Here is a 14081-nt window from a genome sequence, read left to right as displayed (position 1 = left end):
TAAACAGGATTGGCAACCTTTTTGGGTGGAATGGTACCACAAGCCAATTAATTTAGATTTGAAAATTAACATTGTTATCATAAAATGTGACAGGCCTTGTAGAATCAAGGTAGAAATCAAATGTTTATAGAATTTCTTGTGGGTGTCAATATGCATTGAATGCCAAAGTTAATGGAGGAGTGGACTCTTCAGAAACAGATGCAATTAAGAGGAAGCACAATCCCAACTGGAAAACACCTACTTTCTAGGACAGTATTTTTAACATGAAACATATATTTGTCTTTTAGGTTAATTGGTAAGTTGAAATTGGCCCAGTGGGAATAAGTGTAGGATGTATCCTCCAAAGAATGGGTGTCTGTGCATTGTAAATACAGTATAACACCATTGACTGTGGAGGAGATGTGATCACTGTTTGACTGAGTTTTGATTCTCGGATTCATTCTGGCCTGGGGGACTTTTACTGTGTGATTTACTTTGTTCATCACATGTTTAGATGAATTTCTTGACCACAGTACAATTCAATTTTCTTTCTACTCTGCCTTCAACTTCTCCACAATTAAGAGGACATTAAGTAGATTAAGAAAATAGATGGGTTTAAAACTAGTGTTTAGAAAGGATGTTTATTTATATTAGTGGTCAAAATTCACTAAACACTAATGTAAAAATCCATATAATATTTGACAAGATGATTTAACTCCTAGAGATATGAAATTACCTTGTCCTATCAGCATGAATCAGAAGTTCAATTTATCAGGCCAGGGCATGTTTTTCCAGTCAGCAGCATCCAGTGCTTGCATTCCTTAGCTAGAAATACTCTAGTTTTTAACTAAAGAGCAAAAAACTCAGTTGTGAAATGCACTTCCATAACTCTTTTATCATAGTGTTCACCAAAATGTTTAATCTGATATCCCACCTTTTATCAAATGCACTACTGCTCCATCCAAGACCGTTTCATGCCTTTTACCTGATGCAAATTAATTTCCTGCCCTTCACAATTCTAAATTGTTTTTACTGAACTTGAAAATGTTAAGTCTTTTCAACACCACTCTTTTTACAAACCTGTTTCTTAACTGTCTGTGTTACTCTTGTAAAATCATTGCACCATTCATTAGTCCCTTTGATCAAAGATGTGCGTTTCATCTCAGCTGGATGAACATTTGTTGTGTACTGACCCATTTTTCTATACACTTTAGACATTGAAATTTGTGAAGATCTGAATGTGGTTACAGTTCTCTGATTTACATGTCCTCGTGTGGCTGATGCTCTCTAACATGTTGTGCTTAAAGCATTTAGTTTTGCACATTTTTTTGTATCAACACACACAATTCACTTAAATCCTTGTTAAAAGAGCCATTGTCTGGACCCTGTTTGAGCAGTCAGTAACACAGAATGAGCAGTTGGACGTAAAGAAGACATCACTCAGTATGTAAGTAGAGTATAAAGTAAGGCAGTAAAGAACATTGGAATTTATATGCTCTAGATGTTTGTGTCAAATTGCATATTTTGAGATATTCTAACTTTTAAATGTGAATCATTTAATGTTTTAAATTATAACAATTATGTTTTAATAAATGAATATATGAGAGAAAATAATAATACAAAGACAGCATGAGGAAGACTTGCCTACCAACAAATCAAAGTGTGTCATCAAAATTGTTCTAATTTTTTCAACAAGTGTATACACTATAGAATCCTCAGGCAATCGGGGTAAAAGCTTCAGCCTTTGTATAGCAGGAGTGACAAATGTTTTTAAAAATCGAATGAACAAAATAAAAAATGAACTTTCCAACAAGGAGAAGTGAAAATAAAATTCAATTCTGTTTTGGGCAAATCTGTTTTTAGTTTTTATTCCCATAATATACACTGAATACACAATTTAATTATCATAAGCTGTGACCAATTTCAAATCCACAAAAGGAACTGATTCTGAAACCCCTGACTTTAACCTTTTATATGTAGTTTCAACATTAAGACAACTCTATAACTGCTGATATAGACTTTCTAGAAATTCTGGGTAAAGCTTAAGAATAGTGACTGTAGCATCTGAGAGTTTAGTATATTCTTATTTATGGCCAATTACCACTTATAATGATGCATATTGTGATGTTAATGTATCATGTTTAGGCAGCAATAAGGCACCAATAGGTCTTTAATTAGTACAAAGTAAAAGCATAATTATTCTCTGTTCTAAACTGTTCCCATTTTGGGTGGTTAATTGCCATTTATGATATTATAAGGGACATGATAGTGCTACTATATTGATACTTTAGTCAGCAATAATGCTGAAATAAGTTCTTATACAGCCTAATTAAACAGCCCCTATTCCAGTATCCTACTAAAGATTATTTTAAGCTCACAGTTGAGACCATTCACTGCATGTATAATTTAATGTGTTCATTTTAAAATTGAAGTATACTTAAACAAGAAAAGGCCTAAGGTAAGGCAGTTGTTGTTTATAGACATGTTCTAATTGTCTTTTTCAAATATAATTTATAATTTATCATATCTTTTTTTATTGGTGTCTTAAACACTAATATATTCAGTTTACAAGTGCTGTGCATTTTACACATAGCTCCTTTTTGTGGCCTTACCTTTCTGTATAATACATCCAGGGTTCAACTTGTAGTACTATACATGTTTTTTTTTTGTTACTACCCACTGTTTTTCTACCTGTTACTGTCTTCCAATTATATTTTGATCTACTGTATATTATAATTAAGCTTTATTTTCATCTTAGTCTTCAGAAGCTATATATCAGCATTCTACCCTAGTATGAACAGATAAAATTGCTGACCTTCTCCTTTAAATACTTTATTTACAGCAATTTAACTTTAATGTGCAGACAGGTATATAATAGGCTACAGGCATGTAATGAATCAACCTATCAATCAGTTTATCTCCTTTTAGTTTGCCAGGGGAAAATGGCCACTTGTTTCACTTGGAAATAACATGCATCATGCACTGTTAATAACTGACCTTCCATTCACTTTAGATTTAATGTGATTACTTTTTAATGCAAACCACATTTATTTCGTTTGCATGATGGGCTGCATGTACAGTAACAAATGTGAAGAACATCAGTTTATAATGATCCCTTGCAAGCATTTTTTATCTTCTCTTAAGTGGTAATGCACCTGCCTGACAGCAGTTACTGTACATTTGAGCACATCCTCTGTTCCACCTGTACATTTGAGTCCCAGGTGTGTAATACACACACTGGCATCTGGCATCAAAGATGAAAGAGATATATTTGTGTATACTTCAATATTTTGTGAAAAAGCACTTTATATGATGATATAATTTATAGTTATTTTCAGCATTTTTCTTCACGCTGCCCAAATCATTTAGATGCTGGTTTTAAAATCAACAAACTCTGATCTTTGCATTTAGTCTTTGATGTGCAGCCAGCAGGAAAAGCGGAAAACTGCCATTAAAAGAATGGTAAAAAAAAATCCTGATCACAGATCCAGCAGCTGGAAGGGAATCTCTCCCCTTAGCAAACAATATTACTTTAGAAAATCAAACTATTACTGCTTCTAAAGAAGTGCTTTTAGAATGTTTACAGGGATGAAAATGGATCTTGTCAGTGAGAGGCCCCAAAGCATTTACATTGCACAGTTAAAAACTGTTTGTTTTTTTTCCATTTACTTCTAATGTGCATTCGCACAGTCAGTGATTCGGAATATTTTCATATCCAAATTAAACAGAGCAAAGATAATGACCGGTGAATGTGAAACACAGGAGTGTGGAAAAGATCAATTACCAAACCTCAACTGATATTAATGTCATCTGCCTTGCTTGCCTTAAGATGAGAACCCAGCTGTTCATTTTTGCTTCTCCAAGACTGAATATCTTAAACTTGTATTTAAAAGGCCAACTGCAGAATATAGTGCAGTTGTGAAAAGATTATTTATGGGTGCTAAATCATATGGGCATTAATATTAATTGCAAAAATTAACGTCGTGACATTTCAACCCATTAACTGCCCCTTTCATAAAAAAAGAGTCAGTGAAATATATATAGTTATTTTAGCTTTATTCATTATTTGAACTATTTGTAGTATTCATATTTTTGTATTTTAAATTAAATGTCGTTTGTTTGGTTTATAATTGTAAGCATAGGTATATCATTGGCATTAACAGTAAAATTGTTCTGAAAAAATATATGGAGTACAGAGACAAGTTGCACTACTGCACAGCATTAAGTGGATAATTAAAATATTACTCCTGGATTAAAAATTATTTTTAGCATTAACATTTAATAAAGTTAACTGATGGAATACCTGCTTCTATTTTACAGAAAAGACAGGTAGTTCTAGCTGAGAAATAAAAATATTCAATAAAATGTCATAAAAAAAATGAAAGCAAAACATGAAATGATGCTATGTGAAGTTCACACAGGTAATTCTTTGTCAAACACTGCAGTTTTTATTGTAAACTAGATGCTCCTGAGAAACTCAGTGGGAGCAATCTGTTTCTTCCAGCATTTCTTTTTTCTTATTTTTACATGTTCAAAATACAGATTATTTGTACATTTTTTTGTTCTGTTTGAATGTTGGACTAAATTATGAATGAGGTTTCATTTTTTGTTTTAGATTCAGCCAATGCTACTTCAAAACCCTGAAGTATGTTTTCAATTTTGTTTAAAAATTTTGTTAAACAGTGTCATAATTTTTGGTTTAGGCCAAAATGTTAATATTTTTGTCAGACTCTACACTATGCTTTTTAATCTGTTTGATAAGGACAGCTTGAAAGAAACTGATAAACCAGAGGTGGATAACCCTGGTCCTTCAAACCAGTTTCTTCATTTAATGACAGTCAGTCCTATTGATTTGATTGCATCTCTAATCTGTCAGAAAACTCTTAATGGCATCAGTTTTGTTTAACTGTGAAATTTAGAAAGAAGGTTATTTCAATGCTTGTTAAGTTCATAGAAACTACACCTTTTAAAAATCATTTCATTTCCCATACATATTAGGATTCTCTAAGTATTCACTTTTTGAATCCAGTCAGATAATTCACAATCGTAACAGCCAGACATACCTTAGCATCTGTGGGTTGTACTTTGTAGGAATCTAGAACATTCAGTTAAAGTGGGTACCATGGCTTTAAAAAATCTCATGGAAACAACCTACCGTATCCATTAGTCAATCAAGTTTGATAGACTGAATAGCCTTCCCTCATATATTAGCTTTCTTATGTTCTTGCATTCCACAGCTAATTTTTCTGATTCCTAAAATGATTATCCTGAATTAGGTTCTAGGTTCTTTTCAATGTTTTTTTTTAAACGTTTTTATTGTTTGTTAATGATGAACAAAAAGTAAGGTAAATTTTAAAGTCATTAATGGTGAATGGACGTATTTACAACAAAGCATACACTCTTGGATGCATTTTTTTTAGTACTTGGTGAGTTTTTTTGAGCTTATGCTAAAAACAATCATGCTGTTTCCCAGGTACCTTTTCATATTTTTAACTCTGTATTGCACATTATAAAGTACGCATACAACACATTTGAGTGGTTGCGCAATGCTAGCAGACAATAAAGAATGAAATTTAGCTCTGATCACAAAAACTGTATTAGTGCTGTCTGTTCTTAGGCTCAATCATAAACTAATAGATTGGATTATACTTTAAATAATATAAAAGACGTACAGTAAGTTGACCATTAATAGATCGGGACAAGCCTTAGATGTCCAGAGACAGCAGAAAGATACAAAGCATAGTCAATCTTGAAATGCTTTGTGAAGAGATGTTTTTTGAAAGTCACATGACCAGACTGCAAGAGGTTTGGTTTGTCATGGGAAGCTCATTAAGCAAGAACTGAGAAATAGCATACATTTTTGACATATATGGAGAGAGGAGAGACGATTATTAGGCAGGCCAAGTAGACTTAACTCTGCATTTTAATACATACATACATATTAATGCATACATATTAATACAATTCTTTTTTAATTTCTCCTTATTTCATATATTCTTTTTTAATTTCTCAGTCTTAAGAGCAGATTACATTTTGGGTGAATTCCAACTGTTCAACTTCACACTTTTAAAATTTTTTAAAGCTAATACCAAAAACAGCCAAAGCACTACTCAGACATTCACAAGCACTGGCATATATACGCGTTTAGGACTTCAGTGAATTTTAGCTTGAACCAAGCCTCAAGCAATAACAGTATTTAAACTCAAATTACAAAGAAGCATTGACATGATGTCTTGGCTTCGTTAAATTTACTAAGTTGTCTGTTTAGGTGATATATTATTTTTTTTGGTAGTTTAAAGGTTTTTCTACATCAGGTTTTGAGTTCAGCACTTTCAGTTTATTAGTTAAGGGTGTCTAGCCCTAGGACCAGTCTAGCAGTGAGATAAAAGGGGCAGTGTCCTCATTTATAAAACACTAGCCAACCCCGCGCCGTAGCATACGCCACATAATCAGGCCGCTTTTTAAATGATTTTTCAGCACAGTGGAAAAAATAAACATTTGAAAAATCCGTAATTTAATAAACCACCAAGAAAAGTAACATTGCAACAATGCACGCTACGAACCAACATACAATTGTCCGTGACTGACTTCTTCCAAAGCGAAGGACAGGGTTAAACGGCGCTCGTTCAGTATGCACTGCCCGCTTATGTACACGCCCCCAACTCCCTACCTGAGTCGCTTTCGTCTGTGTACAGTCCACACGCACCTGTGAGTCACGTTGACTGTTAATTTTCCAAACACCGCCTCAGTCGGTTTCCACGTTGATTTTTCATTGTTCTTTGTGGTTCCGGCAGCTTTTTTTTATATATAATCCACAAAGTCACCCGACCATGGGGAGCTTTGCAAAGGGCAGGGATGTAATCAGTGCGAGCGTATGACCCGCACGTACTGGGAATTTCTTGTTCGTGGGGAACAATTGGAAGCCACGGTCTCCATCACGAATTGGGTTCAACAGCTTACCCACGCTGGGTAGACACACGTTGATCCATTCAGTGTAGCGCGTGTGCAGTACCGGACATACAAGTGCATCACAGAACTGTTAATGCTCAATCTCACGTGGCTGAAAGCCACTTGTCCCTCTTAGAATTTGGACGCTGACCGCTGTTGGGTCATGTAACTATTTAGCAGGCGGGAGTCTCGTTCGTTTTCGGAAATAACCAGCCAAATCGCTCCACCAACTAAGAACTGCCATGCACCACCACCCACAGAATCGAAAAAGAGCTATCAATCTGTCAATCCTGTCTGTGTCCGGGCCGGGTGAGGTTTCCCGTGTTGAGTCAAATGAAGTGAAAGGCTCCACACCTGGTGGTGCCCTTCCGTCAATTCCTTTAAGTTTCAGCTTTGTAACCATACTCCCCCCGAACCCAAAGACTTTGGTTACCCGGTTGGCTGCTGTGGGGCCTGCATTGGTGAAGCAGGTGAGACGGTAATGAAACAGAGGCACAGGGCTTATTGGTTTTTAAAGACTGCTTCCTTCATTGGGTTTTAACCAATGCACGGAACGAACCAACACACAATCGTCCGTGCAGCGCTCAGGGTGGAATGGAAGGAGAGGTGAAGGACATCCACTCCGCTCCCTCCGTCATGCTAGTCTGCTGATTTCTCGTTCAATATACACTGCCTGCTCATGTGTCGTTTTTGTACAGTCCAGATGCACCTGTGACTCACGTAGACTTTTCATTGCTCTGTGCGGTTTTGGCTGCCTTTCTATATATAATCCACCAAGACACCCGACCACGGTGGGAGGGGAGTGTGTACAAAGTGCAGGAGTATCTAAGAAGATGCGTGTTTGTCACGGATGCGAATTGCTGTATGTAGCGTGTAAAACAGTTTGCTATAGTTTGCTAACACTGAGCAGTTACATTCCATCAACACAGAAGTCATCTGTGATGCCAGGATGAGACTGAAAACATTGTATCTCAGTCGCATGGGTCAACCCATCATTCATTTATTTCGAGGCAAAGTAGCTTTGACAGACGTGATGGTTCTGTATGTGTTGGCTGGCTTATTGATAAAGTAACTGTCTGAACCCTCAGTGTTTCATATGGCTTGTACAATTAATTTTTTCAGCAGTCACATCATGACATGTGCTACACAAATTTCCTAGTCCCAAAAAACACAGAGGAGAGGCACTATAATGTGATACATGATCTTGCACTCTCAAATGCATTATGCAGCCAGATACTGCTGGTTCTGCTGTCTCATGCATCAGGGGTGAGGCTGCACTACCAGCCAATTAGCATTGTGATTGTAAATGTACAGTATGAGTTTGATTAACATGCTTCAGTGTCATTTGCTAGGAGCGTTCACATATGCACATTTAGAAGGTGATTGTGATAAAGGGTAAATTAATACATGATTTCACATTTAACATTTTTGGTGACATAAAACATGAATTATTTTTAAATATGTTTGCATAAAACTATTTTAATGTTTTAGATACTTTTTTCAAAATTTTAATATTGATGGTTGTACTGCAACTGATAATAAAGGCAATACATTACACTGTTCAAAGGAGTATGATGATAAAAATAGCATGGTACAAGTGAGTGTTTGTTCTTATGGAACTTGTTTGTTTAATCACTGTATACACCAATAGTTAAAGGTATGTTATATAATTTGTCCTCTAAAAAATTGTAAAGCATTTCGTAGATATAAATATGCTGGAGATTTATTTATGACAGACAATCAATTTTCAGTTACACTCTGAAGAATGCAGCAAGATCAGGTTAAGTAGTGCATTCAAGGTCGCACTGTGTTTAAATTGATAGTGAAACCCTGATCTCCATCATTTTAGGATTTTTTTTAACCTCTGAACTACCCACCCTGTTCTGCATTTGAAATATGGCTATTTTGAATTTCTGTTCTTAGAAGGCAGTAATAAAAGAAAAACAATAAAGCATTCATGTGAGCTGGTAAAGAAGCTTGTTTTAATTTGTTTAATTTATTATGTCATTTGAACATATATAGAATTTAGAGCATTTGTCATTTGTAGATGCTGAATGATAATTGTGGTAATGTGCTGACAGGTGTATTTTGCACAAAAGAAAATATGGACTGAAACAAATCAGAGAGGCATAATTTAAATATCCATTCATGCATTCAGTTTTTGAAATCTTTTTCAGTATAAATATACTGTACATACATACAGTGTGTGTGTGTATACAGTATATATACTGTATATATGTTTGAAAAAATTTAGTAAACTAAGTTTGTGTACTTTAACATAAAGTTGTAAACTTGTATTAAATGAAAGGCATCACAACTAGACAACAAAGTCTAGGTGAAGCAATATTCAGTCAGCTCACATTTAAAAAGCTTAGGTCACAGCACGGTAAATAACATGTTTGGTCAATTTTCCAGGTATTCTGTAATGCCTCAGATATCGCCAAAGGCAAGGCAAAGGGCCATTGGCATGCTGCAAGCACATGGTATGTCATTGTTAAGCTGCTCCAGTGTGTTCTACCTGGCAGGTTTCAGAAAAACGGGTGACCCTCCAAGACATCCAGAGCAGAACCAACATATCTTACTTGTCCAGTTTAGAAATCATTTGCTGATGGAATTTCTGGGGAACACAATGCAGGCATCAGTGACAGAATAGTGAAGGACGGTCTGCATTCTGCTGGTCTTGAAACAAACAAGGCATCCTCTGAAAATGTGGTCCAGTTGGAGGACAATACCAGGCCACACACAGTTATTATGGTCACAACAGTCTTGAATAATAATGGCGTGAAGGGGTTGCCTTGGCCTGCTTTCTCTCCTGAACATAACCCCATAGAGCACCCTCTGATGGCCAGTGGCTAGCAACCTCATCACACCCTCCAGAGCTTTCTTTTTATAATTAAATCGGCAATTTGATATTTGTTAATACTGATTCAACAGCTTCTGCATGAAATGAACACTAACCAAACGCATCGGGTCAGTGAGGTATACACTTTAAAGAAGAAAGAGCAAGCTACAATACAATGTAAAATGAATGGTGGAAATCAAGAAGCTCTTCTTTATCAAAATAAAGACGATGTTTGAAACAGTCATCCTGTAATGCATACTTTGGAATGTTTTGAGAGGCAACAGGGTAATATATGGCATCAATAATAAACATTTCTTCACGATAAAATTGTGATTCTTGTTATGTTATATTTTAATATATAAACATTGTACTTGGTATACTTTCTGCTAAAAATTATGTGATTTTATTCTTCATAGTCCTTAGTAGTGGTTAACTAAGGTTTTATAAAGCTGGTAATGCTGAAAATTTTAAATGTTCTTTGATAAAGCCATGAGTAAGTATGGGTACAACAAAAAGGTCTCGTAAACCTGGCAATGTTTCACTTTAACTCCTTATGAGCAGTTTAGAGGTGTTAAATATTGTCATCACTGCCTTTGGTTCTCCAATGGGCTTCAATGTAAGAACTTTACTGCTGGTTACAAGTAGTTATTGATTTGTGTAGCTTTCTCATTTCTTTTTCTTTTGTGAAGCTTAAACAACACTTTAAGGGGTTTTTTTTTCTCAAAATTACTGACTTAATGTTTTAATCACCTTGTTTTTCTCTGAATTTAGTTTTTACATTAACAACTGCAATTACGCTTATAGGTGGGACTGACTCTGTGTATAACACATTGTTTATTTTGAAGCCCCTTGGTTGTAGGCGGTACATGAGGAAGCCACATGACTTCTTGTAACCTAGCAAGTGGCAGAGAAAAGGCTAACAGGTTATAGACAATTAGGAAGACAGCCTTTTGCAGTATGTGTCTTCAAAAAGACAGGTTCATTTCTTTTGAAAGGGATTAACAGTCTTTCTGTCAATCATTGTCCATGTCTTGAGAACAGATTACATGTGCTGCTTGTATAAATACGCATTGCTTGCTGCTCTTGAGGCCCTATGAAAACTGATATTGAGTACTCATGTGTCAGATTCTCTGTTTCAATTAGAATGAAGGGTATTTGATTGCTATTCCTTTGTACCCTTGAGCAGAAGTGTCAGAGAGACTAGTTAGACGTTCTGTCTTGCAGTCTATCTCTCTTTTCATTAGTCCTCTTGTTTTCTGTTTCTGGGATGTTTTTATTATTTAATTTTTTGCTTTTCAGGTCTTTATTTCAGTTAGTTTGCTACTTTATTATTATGTCTATCATGACGGAATTGCAATAAATATGTTGTAAATTTATTTATATAGTGGCTTTAAATTTAAGAATAATCTCTTTTTTTTTATCTGCTTGTTTCCTTTTCATTTACATGCACTGTCTGTGAGGGCTTTTGTTAAAGTGCAATTTATTTTCAATATCTCTTTTATGCAAACTGAATAATTTAAAAGCAAACTAAATAGCTGCCAAACAGTTTAATAGAATATCTTTAACATATTGATGGGTTACATTTAGGTGTATCTAGGGACTGCTAATAGGTATAAAAATAAATGGATTACAGTGGAAAGGTTATCTCATCACTATCTCATGACAAAATAACATAGGAAGGTGAAATTGCATATGACTTTCAAGTGTTTAGCACATGCTTCTTCCTGATACAGAATTAATTGCTTTTCTGTGACACGAGCAATACATCAGCATTATATTTGGTATATATGAGGTAAATGCCTGATCCCATAAGCCAACACTGTCACCTAGCTGCTGGGGAGCTGGACTGGGAAGCGCAGGTTTGCAGGTTAAATCCAATAACTCAAAGATTTTACCAAAAGTAAAATAAACTCTGTTGCATTGTAATTGGTTAAAGTACACCTTGAAGAAACTATTTGATATGGAGACTGTATGGTACATTTCAGTTTGCTTTTAAGATAAATATAAATGCATAGTGCAAGCAAGTATAGTGGTTCCCTGAAAAAGGCATAATTCAAAAAACCCCAAAATGAAACACTGGATTGTTTGTGAACCTCCAGATACATTATTATTAAATACACAGAAAATCAAATAGAATTCCTTTTGTCAAACTGTGTAAATAAAATTTAAATCTGTGGAGCATCAAAAAGTTGAAAAAATCGTATGTTAGAGAGATTCATGTAATTCTGTTTTGATCTGTTTTTGATTTTTGTAACAATGCTGACAATGAGCGTCACTGGATTGTTTTATTTTTTACTATCAAAGTCTCAGATAAATTGTGCAATAAAGGAATCAGAATGATGGCTGAAAGTCAGTCATTTTGTGAGGCAAAATATGCACCTCTGTAATGAATGCAGCAGGAATTAATGTCTGCCTTAGCCTAAGGAGAGATTCATTTGCATTTTAAATTTTCTATGACAAGAGCTATCTTTAAAAGATTTGTACTTTTCATTATTTGTGTTAATTCATCTTTAATTACAGCTGCTTCACTAGAGGGCAGTAGAGATCACATTATTCTCAGCTTTAACAAGCATGAAATTGTAATCTACCGTCAAGACTCTTGATAGCACAAAACACACCCACTTATGTGTGAAAACTAATATAACATGGATCTTAACCTTAAAAATGGAAGTTCATTTCATGCAGTGGCTAAAGTGATTGGAAGTTATTTCAGTCTAATTGGGGTTTATGTAAAATGATTACAGAGTCTTATTCTTGCATGTGCAACATGCTATTTTACTTTTGACTGCTTTACCCACACATGCTGCACTAAATTAAATTTAATAAGAGATCACCTGCAAAAAAAATGCCTGATATTATATTTTAGCATTGCACGATTGCTCACAGAATAATACTGAGAATATCATTTATAGAAGAATAGTATTTTCCATGCTGTGTTATTCATTTAATTAGGGGGAATTGTCTATTTATGTATTTACCAAAAATTCAATTTAATGTTCAGTGTGTGTTTTCTCACACTGTTAATAACATAATTATTTAAATATTACATTATATAATTTATGTCATATTTATAATAGTTTGTTTACCATTGCAATTGATTTTTAGGTTTAATTAATATTAATTTATAATATTACTTTAAAAATAGCACCAGCAGTAAAAAATAAATGAATCAGCTGCTGTGGGGTATCAGGCAAATAACTGAATGCTTTTATGAAGCAAAAGGAAAAGCTTATTTGCACGATAAGAAATAATATAGTTTAAATACGTTAAAATTGGACAACTGCCTTAGGTAAAGAGACAAATGGAAGACTTTGACAATGCTGTAACTGTGAATTATTAGAAGATTTTTTAAGTGCCTTCTTAAGGCTCATTTCAACAGGAAAATTTTAATTATTACTGCTGTTTTACATGCTTGTACATTTTTTTTGCCACAGGTGTGCTGTAACAGAAAAAAGATAAACTAGTAAAACAATCACTCAATTATGTGTGCAATTATAGTATGCATCAGTTAAAACATAATTGTAGTTTTCACAAATATAATTGCTTAAATTGTGCTGCTAATGATGTTTGCTGAATAAAGATGCTTCGGTTTTGAAGATACAACTATATTACAAGTTTGACAAAATGGAATGCCGATGCATTAAAACTCCCAAAATGGAGTAATATGCCATATTAAAAGTTTTAAAAACTGCAAATTGCCTGAAAATTAATAGATCAGGAGTTTAATGAGTTTTATTTGTTCCTACAAGGTAATGTTATTAAATACACAATATAGAAGTTTGTGACTTACATGGAACCTGTTTTTATATACGCTTTAATGATTTTATTTTTAAGAAATCTGTAGAACATATATGAACACCTTGTCATAAAAATTGTCAGCAAATCATGAATGATCCCAATTATCCACTTTGCTCCAAAGTTTGTTTTAGAAGTATAAATAGCACTGGAATTCAGCAATGCAGAATAAAAAACAATGTTCAACTTGAGGCTGTTTGGACGTCCGGAAATTGGGCTGTTTAATGAGAACAACTAACACAGTGACTCGAGAACTTGTGTAACATGTGGTTTATCAAGGGATTCTGCTCTCCTTTTTAACAATTATTTTGAATGTTGTTTTGTGTAATTCAGTGATAATGTACATTTCCTAATGAGGTATAGTAATTTTCCCCTTGACTGTCCAATACATATTTATATTTTATTAAGTTATTTTTGTAAATGTGATAAAAAAGTATTTCAAAAAGGAATTAAACATAATATCGAAGTTAGTAATGTTTTGCCATCAACAATTGACTTTGTATTGCAAACCAGTTTT

At 34.4% G+C, this 14081-nt stretch overlaps 1 protein-coding gene across 1 annotated transcript in view; it reads left to right on the top strand.

The window, feature by feature from the left end:
* tafa5a (TAFA chemokine like family member 5a) overlaps positions 1-14081 on the top strand; it is a 735510-nt gene that overhangs the window by 719980 nt on the left and 1449 nt on the right. The gene's annotated exons all lie outside the window — the stretch shown is intronic.

Source organism: Polypterus senegalus, chromosome 8 (genome assembly GCF_016835505.1).
Source record: "Polypterus senegalus isolate Bchr_013 chromosome 8, ASM1683550v1, whole genome shotgun sequence".
Lineage (NCBI taxonomy): Eukaryota > Metazoa > Chordata > Cladistia > Polypteriformes > Polypteridae > Polypterus > Polypterus senegalus.
The sequence above is the reverse complement of the archived record's forward strand: the minus strand, read 5'-3'. Positions and strand labels throughout refer to the sequence as shown.